The sequence below is a fragment of the Mus caroli genome, chromosome 2, assembly GCF_900094665.2.
Source record: "Mus caroli chromosome 2, CAROLI_EIJ_v1.1, whole genome shotgun sequence".
NCBI lineage: Eukaryota > Metazoa > Chordata > Mammalia > Rodentia > Muridae > Mus > Mus caroli.
Window position 1 is genome coordinate 146,726,018 of NC_034571.1, and position 15,377 is coordinate 146,741,394.

Consider the following 15,377-nt stretch of genomic DNA (forward strand, 5'->3'; position numbering starts at 1 on the left):
TAGAAACATCGCCCTTCAAATTCTCATCTTGTGAGACTCTTCTGAGGCGATACTGAGAGTCTTCTTGACATTTCTTTGTTGGATTTGTTATGGTCAACCATAAAACAGACATTAAATGAGGGATCTACTATTTTTATGCATTGAAGACTGAACAAAACAGACAATAGCCTGTCCTTGCACTCATCACACTGTAGTGAAAGTGTGTTTGGCAGAGAGACAATCAGCTAATATATACATTTCAGATGGGACATTGCTCTGGAGAAGAATCTAACAAGAAAGAATACAGTAGTGAAAGGTGGCTATCTAAAATGTGGACAGGTAAGACAACTGATTAATTAGTTAAGACAGGGTTTCACTGTATAATCTTGGCTGGCCTGAAAGTTGGTATGTAGACTAGGCTAACCTCAAACTCCCAAAGATCTCCCTGTCTCTGTTTCCCATGTGCTGGACCATTACTCCTGACCATGTAAGAATTCTTTTTAGAAAGCCTGAAGATGGCTGGTCATAGTGATATACACCTTTATTTTTTTCTCATAGATTTATTTGTTTATTATATGTAAGTACGCTGTAGCTGTTTTCAGACACTCCAGAATAGGGCATCAGATCTCATTACAGATGGTTGTAAGCTACCATGTGTTTGCTGGGATTTGAACTCAGGAGCTCCTGAAGGGCAGTTAGTTGGTGCTTTTAACCGCTGAGCCATCTCTCCAGCCTCAGGTATACACCTTTAATCCCAACATTTAGGAGACTGATGCAGGCAAATCTCTGGTAGTTTGAGGACAGCCTGGTCTACATAGTGAGTTCTAGGATAGCTAGAGTGAGACTCTGTCTCAAACAAACAAAAACATTAAACAAACCAACAAACCCAAAACCAAAAACCTAAAACTTAAAAGAAAAAAAAAAAAAAAGCTAAAGAAAAAAAGCACAAAAGAAACTGTTTAGATGGCAAGGAGCGAGCCATAGCAATATCTAGAATAACATGAGGGCAAAAGCAAAGGCCCACAAGAAGCAGTATAGCTGGCATTTTAGAAGACCAGGAAAAAAGTCAAGAAGTAACTAGCAAAATAGCAGACTAAAGCTTACACCGTGTCAGAGGGTGGCAGCGGGTGATAAGGTATTCAGGACCTTGTAGAATGTGCACAGAATTCCCAGTGGCAGCAGAGTATCATCTGCAATCTTTTCTAATGGAAGCCACGACCGGAGCAGGGCACCAGTGGCGGCTTGCCTGACAGTGGGGCTGCAAGTTCAGAGAATGCTTCTCAGAGGAGGAGGCTCCTCCTGAGTATGGGATGAGTGAAAAGGCTGCCTGAGAAGGTGTTAGTTAATAGATTGCTATATCCAAAGTCTAGCGGTGGTGGCACATGAGGTGGAGGCCAGCCTGGTTTACAGAGTGAATTCCAGGAAAGCCAAGGCTACCCCGAGAAACCCTGTCTTGAAAAAAACAAACGGACAAGAAAACCCAACAAATAATAGATGGTATATTTGAGCAAATATGGGAAGACTGTTGCACAGAGAGGGAAGTGAGGAGCTGGATAAAACCAGAAAAAGCAGAGGAGGTTGGTAGGGGCTGGACTGATTGATGGAAGTGTTTATTGATCACCAGAGTAGGTCTGGAAACACTGTAAAGAATTCCTGGTCTTGGCGCTGGGGAGATGGTTTAGTGAGTAAGAATGACTGCTCTCCAAGGCTGAGAACCTGTTTGAATCGCCCATTCCCGGACTCAAGAGGCCTGGCCTCGCTGTGATGCCAGCAGTTGGAAGGCAGAAGCAGGGAGGATTAGGAGTTCAAGATTATTCTCCGCTACAGAGCAAGTACAAGGCTGGCCCGGGCTACAGAGACCCTGCCGCAAGCAAACTCTGTCCTAATTCCCAACAGGTTATGAAATCACAGGTCTGAAGGGAATGGGGAATACAAATAAGTACGTCTCCAGCTTTCTGGGAGATTTCTGACTATAGCTGACGATGGTCCTCTTTGCTCTCAGAAGACCCCCTGATGGTCTGGAGAGGCAAATTGGGGATGTGAGTGGGAGAGACTGGCGACTGAAAAACTGATTCTAATGGGAGATCCTGACATGAGAAATATTTAGGAGGAAGAACCAACACCCAGATTAAGAAAACATTTCATCCCATAAGGGCAAAACTACTTGATCAGGCTTTTTTTTTTTTTTTTTTTTCTTCCCACCTTTGACGAGAGAGACCCCAGACATCGAAGCGTCTCCGCCCAACCCCAAGCCTTCGCAGCGAATGGTAGCACTCTAATTCCTAGAAAGTGAAATAACCGCGCTCCAATTGCTTCTGGCCCCTGCCGCACCGCCTCCAGCTAACAGAGAGGGCTCCATCTCCAGGCCTCGCCCAATCAAGCGCCACCCCCGCGCCGCGCTCCTCCCTTAGGATCTTCCTCCTTCCGGCTCCCGCCCAGGGTCTACCTCCGACTGTCCAGCCCGCGGTGCTACCAAGGCCCACCTCCTGCAGACCAGCGGCAACCTCTTAGCACCGCCTCCGCTTCCGTAGGCCCGAGCTCCGCCCCTCAGACTCCTCCCCTGGGCACGCTCTTCTCCCCCCCTCGGCTCCGCCCTCAGCCTGCTGCTCCTCCCTCGTGTCCTCCCGCCCGTCAAGCCCTCGGGACCCCTCCGCTCCGCCTTCACCACCCGGCTGGTGGAAGCCAACTCCTTTCCCTCAGCCCCGCCTGCCTCCTCCGTCCCTCCCCCCCCCGCTAGACCCCGCCCCTGCCCCGCCCTCTTCCTCTGCGCGCCGAAGCTCTGGACCTTTCCAAAGCCCGGCGCGAGGGGTGTGCAGGGAGCCCACGCGTTTGGAGAGCCCGGCCCGTGCAGGGCGGCGCTGGGGACTGAGTGCTCGGGTGGCAGGATCCGACTCGGAGCACCAAGAGGAGAACCGGGTAGGAGCCGGGGCGGCGGGCAGGCCGAGTGCAGACGCCTGTCCAGCACTCCCCCTCCCCGCGCTCGCCCCATTGGTGGCGGCCGAGCGAAGGACTCGCGGCTGCGGGGCTCGCGCCTCTGTCAGTGCGGCGGGGCGCGCGAGCGGCGCGGGGCGCGGAGCCGAGGGAAGCCGAGGGGGCGGAAGCGGTCGCGACTCTCGCGCGTGTGCTCGGGCTCCTCACGCGGCGGCCAGGGCCGCCTCTTCCCTCCCGCCCTCCGAGAGCAGACGCGCCGTCGCCCTTCGGTGCCGCGCGGCTTCCTCCAGACCTCGGCGCGGGTGAGTGGGGGCCGCGGGCCGCTCCTGAGGAGTGCGGGCGGGCTGTTCCGTGTGCCTTTTCGTCCCTCACCTCCTCGGGCGGGCCGCTGCCTATTTTTAGAAACTCTTTCTCTCCGCGGTCCCGGGAGTCCTGGGAGCCGGAGTAACTCTCGGCCCCCTCCCTCTGTGCTCCCTCCCCGGCCCGCCGCCCCGGGTCGCCTGCCCCGGGGCCACCCGCGCCCGCCCCTGGGCGCCTGGTATTCGCAGCTCGCCTCCGGTCGGCCGGCCGGGCCCGGGCCCGGAGTTGGGGGTGGGCCGGTGCCCGCTCGGAAGTTGGAGTCTTTTGTGTTGCGCCCCGCCCCGACCGGCGAGGGGAGGAGGGGAGGGAGCGGAGGTTGCGCCGGGGAGGCCTCGGGCGGGCTGGGGCCTGGCTCTGGCCTGGATTGGGGCCCCGGGTTTCTTCCGGCTTTCCAGTCGGTCCAGCTCTTTGGGGTTCCCTTAGGCGCGCAAAACTGGTCCTTTCTTTTCCCTCACGGGTCTGTCTGAGCGCCTTTCTCGCTACCCTTGCCTAGCCTTTGCTCGGTGTCTTGTGGAGCGCGGAAGGGAACGGCCAGCCCTCGAACTGGGGGGCCGCGTCCCCCACTTTGCTCCAGTTCGAGCCTCAGTTTTCACCTGCGTGAAATGGGGTCAAGAAGGAACGCAGCCTCTCCGGGTGTTTGTGAATTCAGGGAGGGAGTTAGTACAGGGCAGAAGCGTTAAATGCCAACAGGTAACGTTTGAGGAGACTGACCCAGGAACTTCGTGAATGTATCGCCTCATGTCCACACCGGTCTTCCAGAGCTGTCCCTACTCACAGGAGCAGAAATCAAGGTTCAGAGACATGAAACCGCTGTAGAAGTACAAAGCTGTTAGTAACCGCTACTTATTTCCTGATAGGAGCATGTGTCATCTCTTTGTGCAGAGGGCATTTTGATTTACCATTAATTAGTCTTAACACCGTATAGGTAAGAAAGGTAGGCTCCTCTCAGACATTGACTGAGAGACAGTGACTGATCTGCCATAGATAAAATCTCCTTTTGTTGCTATCTGAACTCTGAGGGAAAGTGGTTAGGAGAAAATGTTTTTGCTGGTGTTGTGCTTAGACGGGTCCAGAGATCCGTCTATGTTTGAAGTCTCAAACATAGTTCTGAAGTGTTTAGCTTAAGGACCTCACCGAAGTCCACCCTTTACTTTGTTTATTGCATGTCTCCATCATCCCCCCCCAACCTCAGTCCTAGCGATCAGTCAGTCAGAAATGTAGGCAGCTCCAGTCATCTTTAACTCCCTGCCTTCAAATAGTGTTATTTTTCTTTGTCTTCCAACATGGCCTAGAGGGATTAAAGCGAGCTAAAGTTAACTTTGGCACCTGTTTTCCTTTTGCAGTGTGTTTGATACTGGCTGCTGGGATCTGGTTCTTGAGAAGGTTCACAGGTTTGCATTTGTTCCTTGGACCTGTAGGTCTACTGTGTTTCCTCCATCCCTTTAGAGTCTAGGATACAGCAATGGTGGAACATAGGAGGTTGATGGCTCCATAAACCACCCCTTCTTTGCTTCTTTGCTTTTTTTTCTGACCCTTGGAAAGGGGAATGTTGTCATCTTAATGGACTACCTTGGTGACTGCTAGATTCCTAGTAGCCTTTCTTTTAGTCTGTTTTGTTGTTACAGCTCCTGTACATTGCCATTTCTTGAATATCAGCTACCTTTTCAGGCCTTAAGATCATGAGTCTCAGGAAATTGGACATCTCAAAAGATCCTGTGTAAACTCAGCTGCTGTTTCTGCCTCAATGTTTAAAAGGCAATGTCTGTATTTTCTTGTTACCAATTTTGTTTTAGTTTCCTAATGGTTTAGGTACTCTGCTGTAACCATTATCTGGTTTCTAATCTAGTGTGAAGTCGTTTGCAGGGCTTTATTTATGCCTTTGTAGTGTCAGGTGGCGGAGACAAGATTGGGGCATTTGCCTTTAGGATCACAGGATTTAGCTGGTGTTGTTAAAAGAGCTGAGCCACTTGTTGGGGTCCTTTGAGTCTGTTTCCTTATGTGTAAAGTCTCAGGGTACTATGGAGACTACAAGGAGATAATTGTGAGAATGCTTTAGCACTAATAGTAGCTAACCTTTATTAGTTATAGGTCGGAGAGTTTTAGTGGGACGTGTCATTTAATCCTTGGAGCAGTCTATGAACCAGGTATTTATTGTCCCTACTTTACAGATGAAACAGGCTTAGAGAAAGAGCCAAGCTGGATTCACTCTGCAGACAGTAACATTGAAAGTCAGATGCTTTAAAAAATTGTGGTATCAGATTTTAAACAGTTGGCATTGTAATAGTTTTACAGTGTGCAATTCTGTGGTTTTAAGTAATAATAGTTTTACAGTGTGCAATTCTGTGGGATTAAGTATAGTCATATTGTTCTACAGCTGACATCGCCAAATTATCTTACCTTTTCCCAACTGAAATTCTCCTGGTCATACACTACTTGTTGAAGACTTCTGGCAAACACCATTTTGTATTCTGGTGTAAATTTGATTACCCTAGGACTTTCACAGTGAAGTGAAATAATTCAATCTTTGTCCTTTTGTGATTGCCACAGCTAGCATTTCCTTCACTTCCTAGTGTTCGGTAAATGCAGGATGATTTACTAGTTCTCATCTGCAGTAGAGTGACATCCCCAGAGCAGGAATGCTGGCCTGGTGTGCCTCTGGCAAAACCCCCTTCTCCCCTCTGTAGTTCAAGCTTTATTGCTGAAGCCAGTTATGGATTATATTAGCCCCTGTATTTTCAGATGAGGCCTTCTGTTCTTGAACTTGAACCCAGACATATTCTTTGATTGTTTGTCCATGTTTATTTGCCATTAGGGTTTGGGCAGCTGGAGCTGTCGTGATCAGGACTAGCAGAGCTGTGACAGCAGCTTGGATCAAAACTTGTCAGCTGAGTAAGTGGATTAGCTTAGTGACAAGCTCCCCCTTTGTGTTCCTCTCTCTCCATAAAGGCACACAAAAGGGACTGTTTGGAGTCTTAGAAATTCTTATGGATCCTCACTGCTGTGGTTAGGGTGGGGTTAGGTGTCACATTTAGTCTTTCAAAATTCACTTTGGTTCATCTGTTTCTGTGTTTTGTGAGACTTTTATATTTACGAAAGTAGCTGGAATTTTGTTCTGATGGTAATGTGGCTTTGGAGTAGGTAGAATTCCAGATTCGAGGAGTAGGACAGCAAACATAAAGTCTGATAGCTGACTTGGCCTGCATTCTAAGGTCAGAGTTCATTGAATAGTATGCTTGATAAAGTGCCTTTTCTTTTTTTTTTTTTTTTGTGGTGCTTGAGAATGAACCTGGAGTTCATACATAGGAGATGTCAAGCACTGAGCTAGGTCTCCAGTTTAGAATAGAAGCTTACATTTTTATTCTATTTTATGTGTATGGGTGTTTTGTCAGCATATATGTCTGTGCACTGTGTGTGCAGTGCCCAAGAAGATGATGTCATATTTTTTAGAACTGGAGTTGCAGGTAGTTATGAGCTGCCAATGGGTGGTGGGAATTGAACCCATTTCTGAGGAACAGCCAGTGCTCTTAACCATTGAGCAATCTCCAGCCCTTGGATAGAGGTTTATAGTTGATAGGGCTGGATGGCTATTTAGACCAGACTTGTAACATTCCAGATGACTACTTGTGTCAATGGGCACATCATTATTGGAAAGTCTTTTTCATTTACTGAATTAAAATTTTTTTTGAGACAGGGTTTTACTATGTAGCTAAGACTAGCTTGGAACTTGGGATGTATCTGCCTCAATGTGGAGTTAAAAGAGTTTTCACAGTTGATGCCTGCTTTCATAGTCCAGTTTCGAGTCATTTACTAGGCATGGTACTAGGCTCGAGGATTTGGGCACACATAGTCAGGCAAAAGAAATAAGCACATGAGAAGTGTTGTGACAAGGACAGGACCCTGAAAACATAGAAGGATGGCATTTAACCCAGCATTGGTGGGTCAGGAGGGCATTCTTGGAGAATCTGGCTTTGCTTAAACATAAAGCCTGGGAAATGAAATTTGGAGGAGCCAGGAAAGAGGCGGGAAGAACTGTAATTCTAGAGATGGTCATGATGTTAGGTGAGACTTCTGCTTATTTACTGTATCAAGTATGATTGTAGGCAGTTAACATTTGTTAACCTCTTCCCTGAGAGGAAAGTAGGCGAAGAAACAATCTCAGAGGGATTAAATGAATTTCTCAAGGTTCCCAGGTCAAGTGTAGAGTCTCCAACGAGTGGATGTGGTGATAGACTGGTGAGGTAGGCAGAGTAGAAGTCAGCTCACAGAGCCTCTGCCTCAACATTGGACCTTATCCTGAGGTGAGGGGGCTGTGACTTTCTGCATCTTCTTAAAGGCTATGTCTGGTAGCCTACTAGAGGAGTCGACTTAGGGTAGAGACAAGTTTGCCAGATTCAGTATGACTGGCTCAAGGTTCTGGTGTTTAAGATGACAGTAAGCATAGAGTATGTGAGAATGAAAAAGTGAGATAAGTAATAAAGACAATGGTTGTTGGAAAAAAGGATAAGGAGGAAAGCACATTTTAACCTGTCATACAGATAGGGCTTTGGGGACAAAGAGGAAATACAGAAGGGAAAGCAGGGAAGGGTGAGGATTTATCATTCAGTGTTGATTATCTTATATCTGCTTTTACAAATCTCTTATAGATAAGAGTTTTCAATCAGAGCTGGGGCTGGTGGTGAAGGGAGGTGGGGGTTAGTGATTTCAGAAGCTAATACTTTGGCTAAACCAATGGTTTTCAACCTGTAGATAGTGACCATCAGAAAACATTTCTGACAGTCTTAGAGACTGATATAGTGCTTAGTAGCAAAATACAGCTATGAGGTAGCAACAAAAATAATTTTATGGTGTGTGTGGGGGGGTCACCACAACATGAAGAACTGTGGTAAAGGGTCCCAGTGTTAGGAAGGTTGAGAACCCCTGGGCTGAAGTGAGTGATGCAAACACTAGTTTTAGAAAAGGGAAATACTAGTTCCTAGGCATCTAGATCCTGTACAGCTGCAAAGACTGCTTTTGTTAAGCTAGGATAATCTTATATTTTCTCTAGACAGCATCTTGTAACACTCTGAGCTGCTCTGTAAGTAGTGTCACCTAAGCTAGGCAACAGAAAAACAAAGCAAGTGAAACAGTACAAAGAACTCCCTTTCTAGAAGAGCCCCAGATCTTAGTGGCTTTGGCATAGCAGTGGCATGGGGACAGGATGGGATTGTATCGAGGACTTCTAAAATTAGGGATATAGGGGTCTGGAGACCAGTTTTCCAGACTTTTTATTTATCAGGTTGCAAATGTTTAGGTTTGTTCATCTGGATAACTTAAGTTCTCTTCTAGCAGTCATATTTTGTGACTAGATAATTAAGACACCCTTTTTTTGTTTTGTTTTTGTTTTTGTTTTCCGAGACAGGGTTTCCCTGTGTAGCCCTGGCTGTCCTGGAACTCACTCTGTAGACCAGGCTGGCCTTGACTCAGAAATCCTCCTACCTCTGCCTCTCAAGTGCTGGGATTAAAGGCATGCGCCACCACTGCCTGGACACTGTCTCCTAAGATGTCTTCTAGACAGCTTGTGACGTATTAGGGGTTGGATAGGGAGGAGATAATGAGGGCTTTCATGTGAGTGCCTGTAAAAACAGGTGCTCAATTTTTAGCATTATGTTAGGGGGAGAAAACAATAGCAGAAATGCCAATTTGCTTTTCTTACGTAGAAAAGGAAAATTTGAGATGTGTATTCAGGGTGAAGCACACAGATGGCCAGGACAGGGAGTCCTGAGTTGGAAGTTACTGAGTAGCTGGAGGATTATCTGTTGCTTCTAAGTGTGTTGCCTTGAATGGACCTCTTTCATTCACTGATCTGTTTTCCTCATAAAGTAATCTAGGAGGTTTCTAAAATTCTATAAAGGCCTAAAGATTAGAGATAGGAAGTGGTGACAGAACAAGATTAGAGGTATCTTTCTCATTGTTTCCATGGCACTTTTTCTCCCATGTTAAGTTAACTGTCATTTCATAATTGCTTTTATAGTAATACATGTGCTATACCTCTTGGGAGGAAAAAGAGGAAAGTGAGTTGTGGTCCCTTTTTCTAGTTCTCCATCTCTAGGAGAGCGCTTTGAGCTGTCTGCTGTGTCCTGCTCTGGATGGGTTGTGACTGAATACATGGGTTTCCTAGAGGGCATATGTACTGGGAATGCCGAGAGTTGATGAAAGTGCAAATCTCACAGTCCTCTTACCCTGTCTAGTGAGAGAGAGCAAGCATTAGGGTTAAAATAACATTTGGTGGCTTTTGATGCTGCTGAACTCATCTAAGTTACAGTTACCTAAGACTGTGAAACAAGGTGATAGGACTAGATAATCTTTTAATTTTATTACTCACTATTGTACGCATGATGCATTTGTATTAATGGGAATGTCTGGGCTACCTCTCAAGTGTGGAGGTCTTTTGGAAGTCACTTCTCTCCTTTCATCCTGGGTTCTGGTCATGGCATCAGACTCTTCGTTGCAACCACTCTGACTCGTGAGCCATCTAGCTGGCCCTGGAGTAATTGTGATATTTCTACTACAGTTTTATGGAAGTGGCTTAGGAATTTGTCTCTGGAGAAGAAAGGGGTTTTACTTAAAATATTACAGATATCTCAGGGTTAAATTCTGGGATCATCAAATGTATCTTTTACTATATAAACACATGGATATTGCTTTTTAGAGTGGAGAGAGATAGCTGAAAAATTTAAGATTAATTTACCAAATTGTCTGCTGAGTTCCATTATAATCTTAGAGCTGAAGTCCTTTGGGGCAGACTTGGGAGCCTAAGACTGTATAGAACATTACATTTAAATATGTGAAAAACTGTCTGAGAATTCCATAATAAAAGAAAAGTATAAACACTTAAATATAGCACAACAATAGGTGTGAAAAATAACCCCAAAACATGTTTGTTTGTGTGGTTTTTTTTGAGTCAGGGTCCCTGTAGCTCTGATTGTCCTAGACTCCTAGAACTGGCCTTGAGATCAACCTGCCTCTCTGCCTTCTCCATGATAGGATTAGCAGTGTGTGCCTGGCTCCCAAGGAGGCATTTTTGCAGTTTTAGTCTTATGGGATAGGTACCCCTACTGTGGACACCGGGCCCTTGAAATGACATCTAAATGAATAGTTCAGTTTGTCAAGCCAAAATGGTTGCTTTACTCCAAATAAATATTCTCTTTTAAAAAGCCAAGTTTAGCAGCTTAATGTTTTTGGCCAGGTTTTCTTCATTCTGGAGGCGTTTATCTGGTATTTAGCTATCTTCTGTTTATTAAAGATTTTGGTAAGCCTAGTTAAAGGCAATGTTTGCATGGTTTCTCTTGATCTGTTTGTCTAGTTTGATTTGAAATTCTTTGTGCCAGTGAAAGCAATCCTAGCGGTAGAATTTCTGTAACTCATTTTTGTAAGTCTAGATTTTCTTTGTGTTAGTTAGGTTTGATCATGCTATACTGAATATGTTGCTGTTCCCACAGATCATTTTCAGGCTTTTGGACTTTGTTCTTCTAAATAGCAGTAAGCTACCCCTAAGAAATGGTGCTGCCAGTATAATAATGAGGGCTGTGCATGAATCAGTGGAACATAAGATTAATTTTTCTTAAAACCCTAAAGTCTCACCTTAAATTGGCTCTTCACACCAATTGAAATAGCCCTTTCTATAGTTAGGGTCGTGAATAGGGGTACTGTGCTATCTTGGTGACGTAATATGATTATGTTTGGAAATTCCAACAGCTTATTTTCTATTCCTAAGCTCATCTAGTTATTGCAGCAATTTTGTGTACCTACTATGTGTTCTTCTAGTAGAGAACATAAAAATTAAGCAAGACATAGCCTGGTGTGGTCGCGCACGCCTTTAATCCCAGCACTCGGGAGGCAGAGGCAGGCAGATTTCTGAGTTCGAGGCCAGCCTGGTCTACAGAGTAAGTTCCAGGACAGCCAGGGTTTCACAGAGAAACCCTGTCTCGAAAAACTAAAAAGAAAAAAGGAAAAAAAAAAAAAAAAAAAAGCAAGACGTGATCCCATCTACAGTTATTTTTCAATTCTGAGGGGGTAAGTAAAACAAATCAGGGATGGTTAGATGGATGGCACATGGGGTAAAGAAATTTATTTGCTGCTAAGCCTGACTACCTGGAGTTTGATTCCTGGGAACCACATGTAGAACAGCCAACTCCTACAAGTTGTCCTTTGACTACTACATGGCCATTATGATGAGAACATTAGGTGAATACTCAAAATAAAACTAAAACAACAGTGACAATTTGTATCCCATTCTTCCTTTTTCTTCTCTGGCTCAGATACCTGAGGTGTAAATTCAGATGGGAAATAGCATAATTGATGGATAATGTCACTAGATAATGAAGCTTTGATTCTCTGATTTCTAGTGTATTGATTTGTTTTTGGTATTTTCCCTTTTCCTTTTTTTCTTCCTATTATCTAGCCAGGTTGCTTATCTTTCATATCCAATGTGTCCATATCTTATGAGCCTAGTCCCTAGCCTGTAAAGTCAAGAACATTAAGATAGGGGAGAACACTGACCTTGTTGAGGGTCCAGATATCTGCCTAGCATCTTCTGTAGTTCTAGTATCAGTTCTTAGCCTGGCTTCCAGAAAGATTTGGTGTTGTCTAGTTTTGATTTAAGAATAAGGAAAAATAAATATCATATTAAATTATTACATTATTTTGGTATAAAATAGGACTTTTATTTGCAATACAGTTATTTGAGTTATGTTTTTGTAATTTATTAATTGTGATTAAATTGTGATTCTCAAAGGTCGTCATTGTGACTGCCTTCTTTGACTGCTTTGCTGCATGGAGTCTTAGAAAATGGAAGTAGAATTAGAGGAAACAAGAAGGTTCTAATGGTGAAGAACTCTTTTTTTCATTAATTATTACATCCTGATCACAGCCCTCCCTCCTTTTGGTCCACCCCACAGAGCTGCTCCCCTTCCCTACTCCTCTGAGAAGGGGGGGCCCTCTTGGGTATCCCCCTCCTGGCCCCCTCTTGGGTATCCCCCTCCTGGGTATCACTCCACCTTGGCACATCAAATCACTCCAGGAGCAGGCCCATCCTCTCCCACTGAGGCTAGACAAGGCAGCTCTTTTAGGGGAATGAGATTCACAGCTTCAGAGACAGGGGGACCCACATGAAGACCAAGCTGTGTGCATCTGCTACATATGTACAGAGGGCCTAAGTCCCATGCTTACTCTTTGGTTGGAGGTTCAGTCTCTGGGAGCCCCCAAGGGTCCAGGTTAGTTGACTCCTTTGGTCTTGTTATGGAGTCCCTGTCCTCTTTGGGTCCATCAGTCCTTTTCCCCAGCTCTTCCACAAGACTCCCTGAGCTCCATTTAATGTTTGGCCTTGGATCTCTGTATCTGTTTCCATTGGCTATGGGTGAAGCTCTCATTCAGAGTATCATTAATATTGTCAGGGATTGGTTCTTACCCATGGGATGGGTCTCAACTTGGGCCAGTCATTGGCTAGCCATTCCCTCTGTCTCTGCTCCATCTTTGTTCCTGCACGTCTTGTGGGCAGGACACATTTGGGTTAAAGATTTTGTGGGTGGGTTGGTGTCCTGTGTGGGAGTCCTACCTGGCTACAGGAGGTGGCCACTTCAGACTCCGTATCCCTCACTGCTAGGATTCTCAGCTAGAGTCTCTGGGGCCTCCCCCAGTCCTAGGTCTCTGGCAAGTCCTAGAGATTGCCCTTCCCCCCAATTTTCTTTCTTTCTTTCTTTTTTTTTTTTTTTTAAAGATTTATTTATTTATTATATGTAAGTACACTGTAGCTGTCTTCAGACACTCCAGAAGAGGGTGTCAGTTCTTGTTAGGGATGGTTGTGAGCCACCATGTGGTTGCTGGGAATTGAACTCAGGACCTTCAGAAGAGCAGTCAGTGCTCTTAACCGCTGAGCCATCCCTCCAGCCCCAATTTTCTTTCTGTTTGCTCTCTACACCTGATCCCATTAAACACCCCCACCCCCACCCCCCGCCTTTGGTTTTTCGAGACAGGGTTTCTCTGTATAGCACTAGCTGTCCTGGAACTCACTTTGTAGACCAGACTGGCCTTGAACTCAGAAATCCGCCTGCCTCTGCCTCCCGAGAGATGGGATTAAAGACGTGCGCCACCACGCCCGGCCATAACCCCTATCTCTTAAGGGAGAAAAGTTGCTTAGGATGGTGGATTATGGCAATGGTTTCTTCCAGCAATTTAGCATTGCCTGAGGGGTCTAAAAGAATAAGTTGGTTCTTGAGATGGCTCTGTGGGTAACTATATAGACCTGGCATCCTGAATTCATCACCATCATGCAAAGGTTTAAGGAGAGAACCAGCTCCTAGACCTTACTCCCTCTCCCTCCCCACCTCTCTCATAATTAATGGGGCTGGAGAGATGGCTCAGTGGTTAAGAACATTTGCTGTTCTTCCAGAGGACTCCAGTTTGATTCTCACCATCTACATGTGGGTCACAGCTGTCTGTAACTCTAGTTTCAGGGAATTCAATGCTCTGTGGGCACCAGGCACAAAAGTGGTATAGAAACAAACATGCAGGTAAAATACACATAAAATACGATAATAAAATAATTAGAAAATAAATCTTTAAAAATACTTTTTAAAAAATATTAAGAAGGTTGAAGCATGTCTTGAAGGTTAGAGATAATGTTGAAGGCAGTGAATTGGAGATCACCAAGGCATTTTCTGGTTCTAAGTGACCTATAAATGTCTTTGGAGGAGATAAAAATGCTGAGAATGAGGTAGTTTCCTATCTTTGACAACTAAACTTGGGACACGAAGGTTTACTCTTTTTATATGGCACTAATAAACTGGAGAAATAATTTTTCTCACTGAAATTCCATTTTCTCATAAGGTGGGGGTTAATATTCTATATCTGTTTTCCTTACTGTGTACAGAAAATGAGGGGGTGTTGGAGAGATGGCTTAGAGGTTAAGAGCACTCACTGACTTCTCTTCCAGAGGTCCTGAGTTCAATTCCCAGCAACCACATGGTGGCTTACAACCATCTGCAATGGGGCCTGATGCCCTCTTCTGGAGTGTCTGAAGAGAGCAATGGTGTACACATATACATAAAATAAATTAATCAATCAATCAATCAATCTTTAAAAAAAGAACACAGTTAGGTAGTGGTGGTGCACGCCTTTAATCCCAGCACTTGGGAGGCAGAGGCAGGTGAATTTCTGAGTTGGAGACCAGACAGACTGTCTACAGAGTGAGTTCCAGGACAGCCAGGGCTACACAGAGAAAAAAAAATGCCCCTGTCTCAAAAAACCAAAACACACCAAAAAAAAAAAAAAAAAAAAAAAGGAAGAAGAAGAAAGAAAAAGAGGTAATGTATTAAAATTAAAGTACAACATAAAGTAAAATGGTAAATCGATGAGGCATTGTCAGAAGGAATAGGTAAGTGGCAGGGCTTCTATAGGGAGGGATCTCTTTGGGCTGTAGTTATCTGAGACAGCAAGAGTAGTCTGAACTGGTCTAAAATCAGGAGAAATCACTTAAATATCTGAGTTGGGTTGGTCTTGTCTTGTATAAGGATAGTGAATGTTTGTCTTTGTCCTCATTTCTAATATTCTGTCTATGATTAGAAGTGATTAAATGCCAGTATTTCTGTTTCGGGACTATATTACCCAGAGTTATCTAGAAGCAACACTCATATATTTTCTTTTTCAGTTAAAGTAAATTAATCCTTCCCCTTCTACTTTCCTTAGAAGAGAGATCGATGATGGTTTGTATGATGTGAACCTTGAGTAGAGAGACGGATGAATGGCCAGAGTAGCATCCATGTTCCTGGTAATGACTAGCAGGAGGGATCTTAGTTAGGTTTCTGATGCTGTGATAAACCATCATGACCAAAAGCAGCTTGGGGAGGAAAGGGTTTATTTCATTTTACAGTTTCTGGTCCATCATCCAGGGAAGTCAGAGGCCACAGAGGAATTTCCTGGCTTGTACCCAGGGCTCACTTGGCCTTCTTTCTTTTCTCTTTTTTTCTTATAAAATAAATAACTTGCTGGGCGTGGTGGCGCACGCCTTTAATCCCAGCACTCGGGAGGCAGAGGCAGGCGGATTTCTGAGTTCGAGGCCAGCCTGGTCTACA

The 15,377-nt window shown here is 45.0% G+C and overlaps 1 protein-coding gene across 8 annotated transcripts in view; it reads left to right on the forward strand.

Moving 5' to 3' along the window:
• The first annotated feature begins 2,767 nt into the window (after window positions 1–2,767).
• Raly (RALY heterogeneous nuclear ribonucleoprotein) overlaps window positions 2,768–15,377 on the forward strand; it is a 76,548-nt gene continuing 63,938 nt past the window's right edge. For 2 of the 8 annotated variants that reach the window (XM_029470187.1, XM_021182708.2), the window contains exon 1: window positions 3,005–3,212. The gene's annotated coding sequence lies outside the window, so the exon portion shown is untranslated. Of the gene's footprint in view, window positions 3,213–15,377 lie in introns of all 8 variants that reach the window. The other 6 variants (XM_029470189.1, XM_021182718.2, XM_029470188.1 and 3 more) reach the window with 6 other exon arrangements.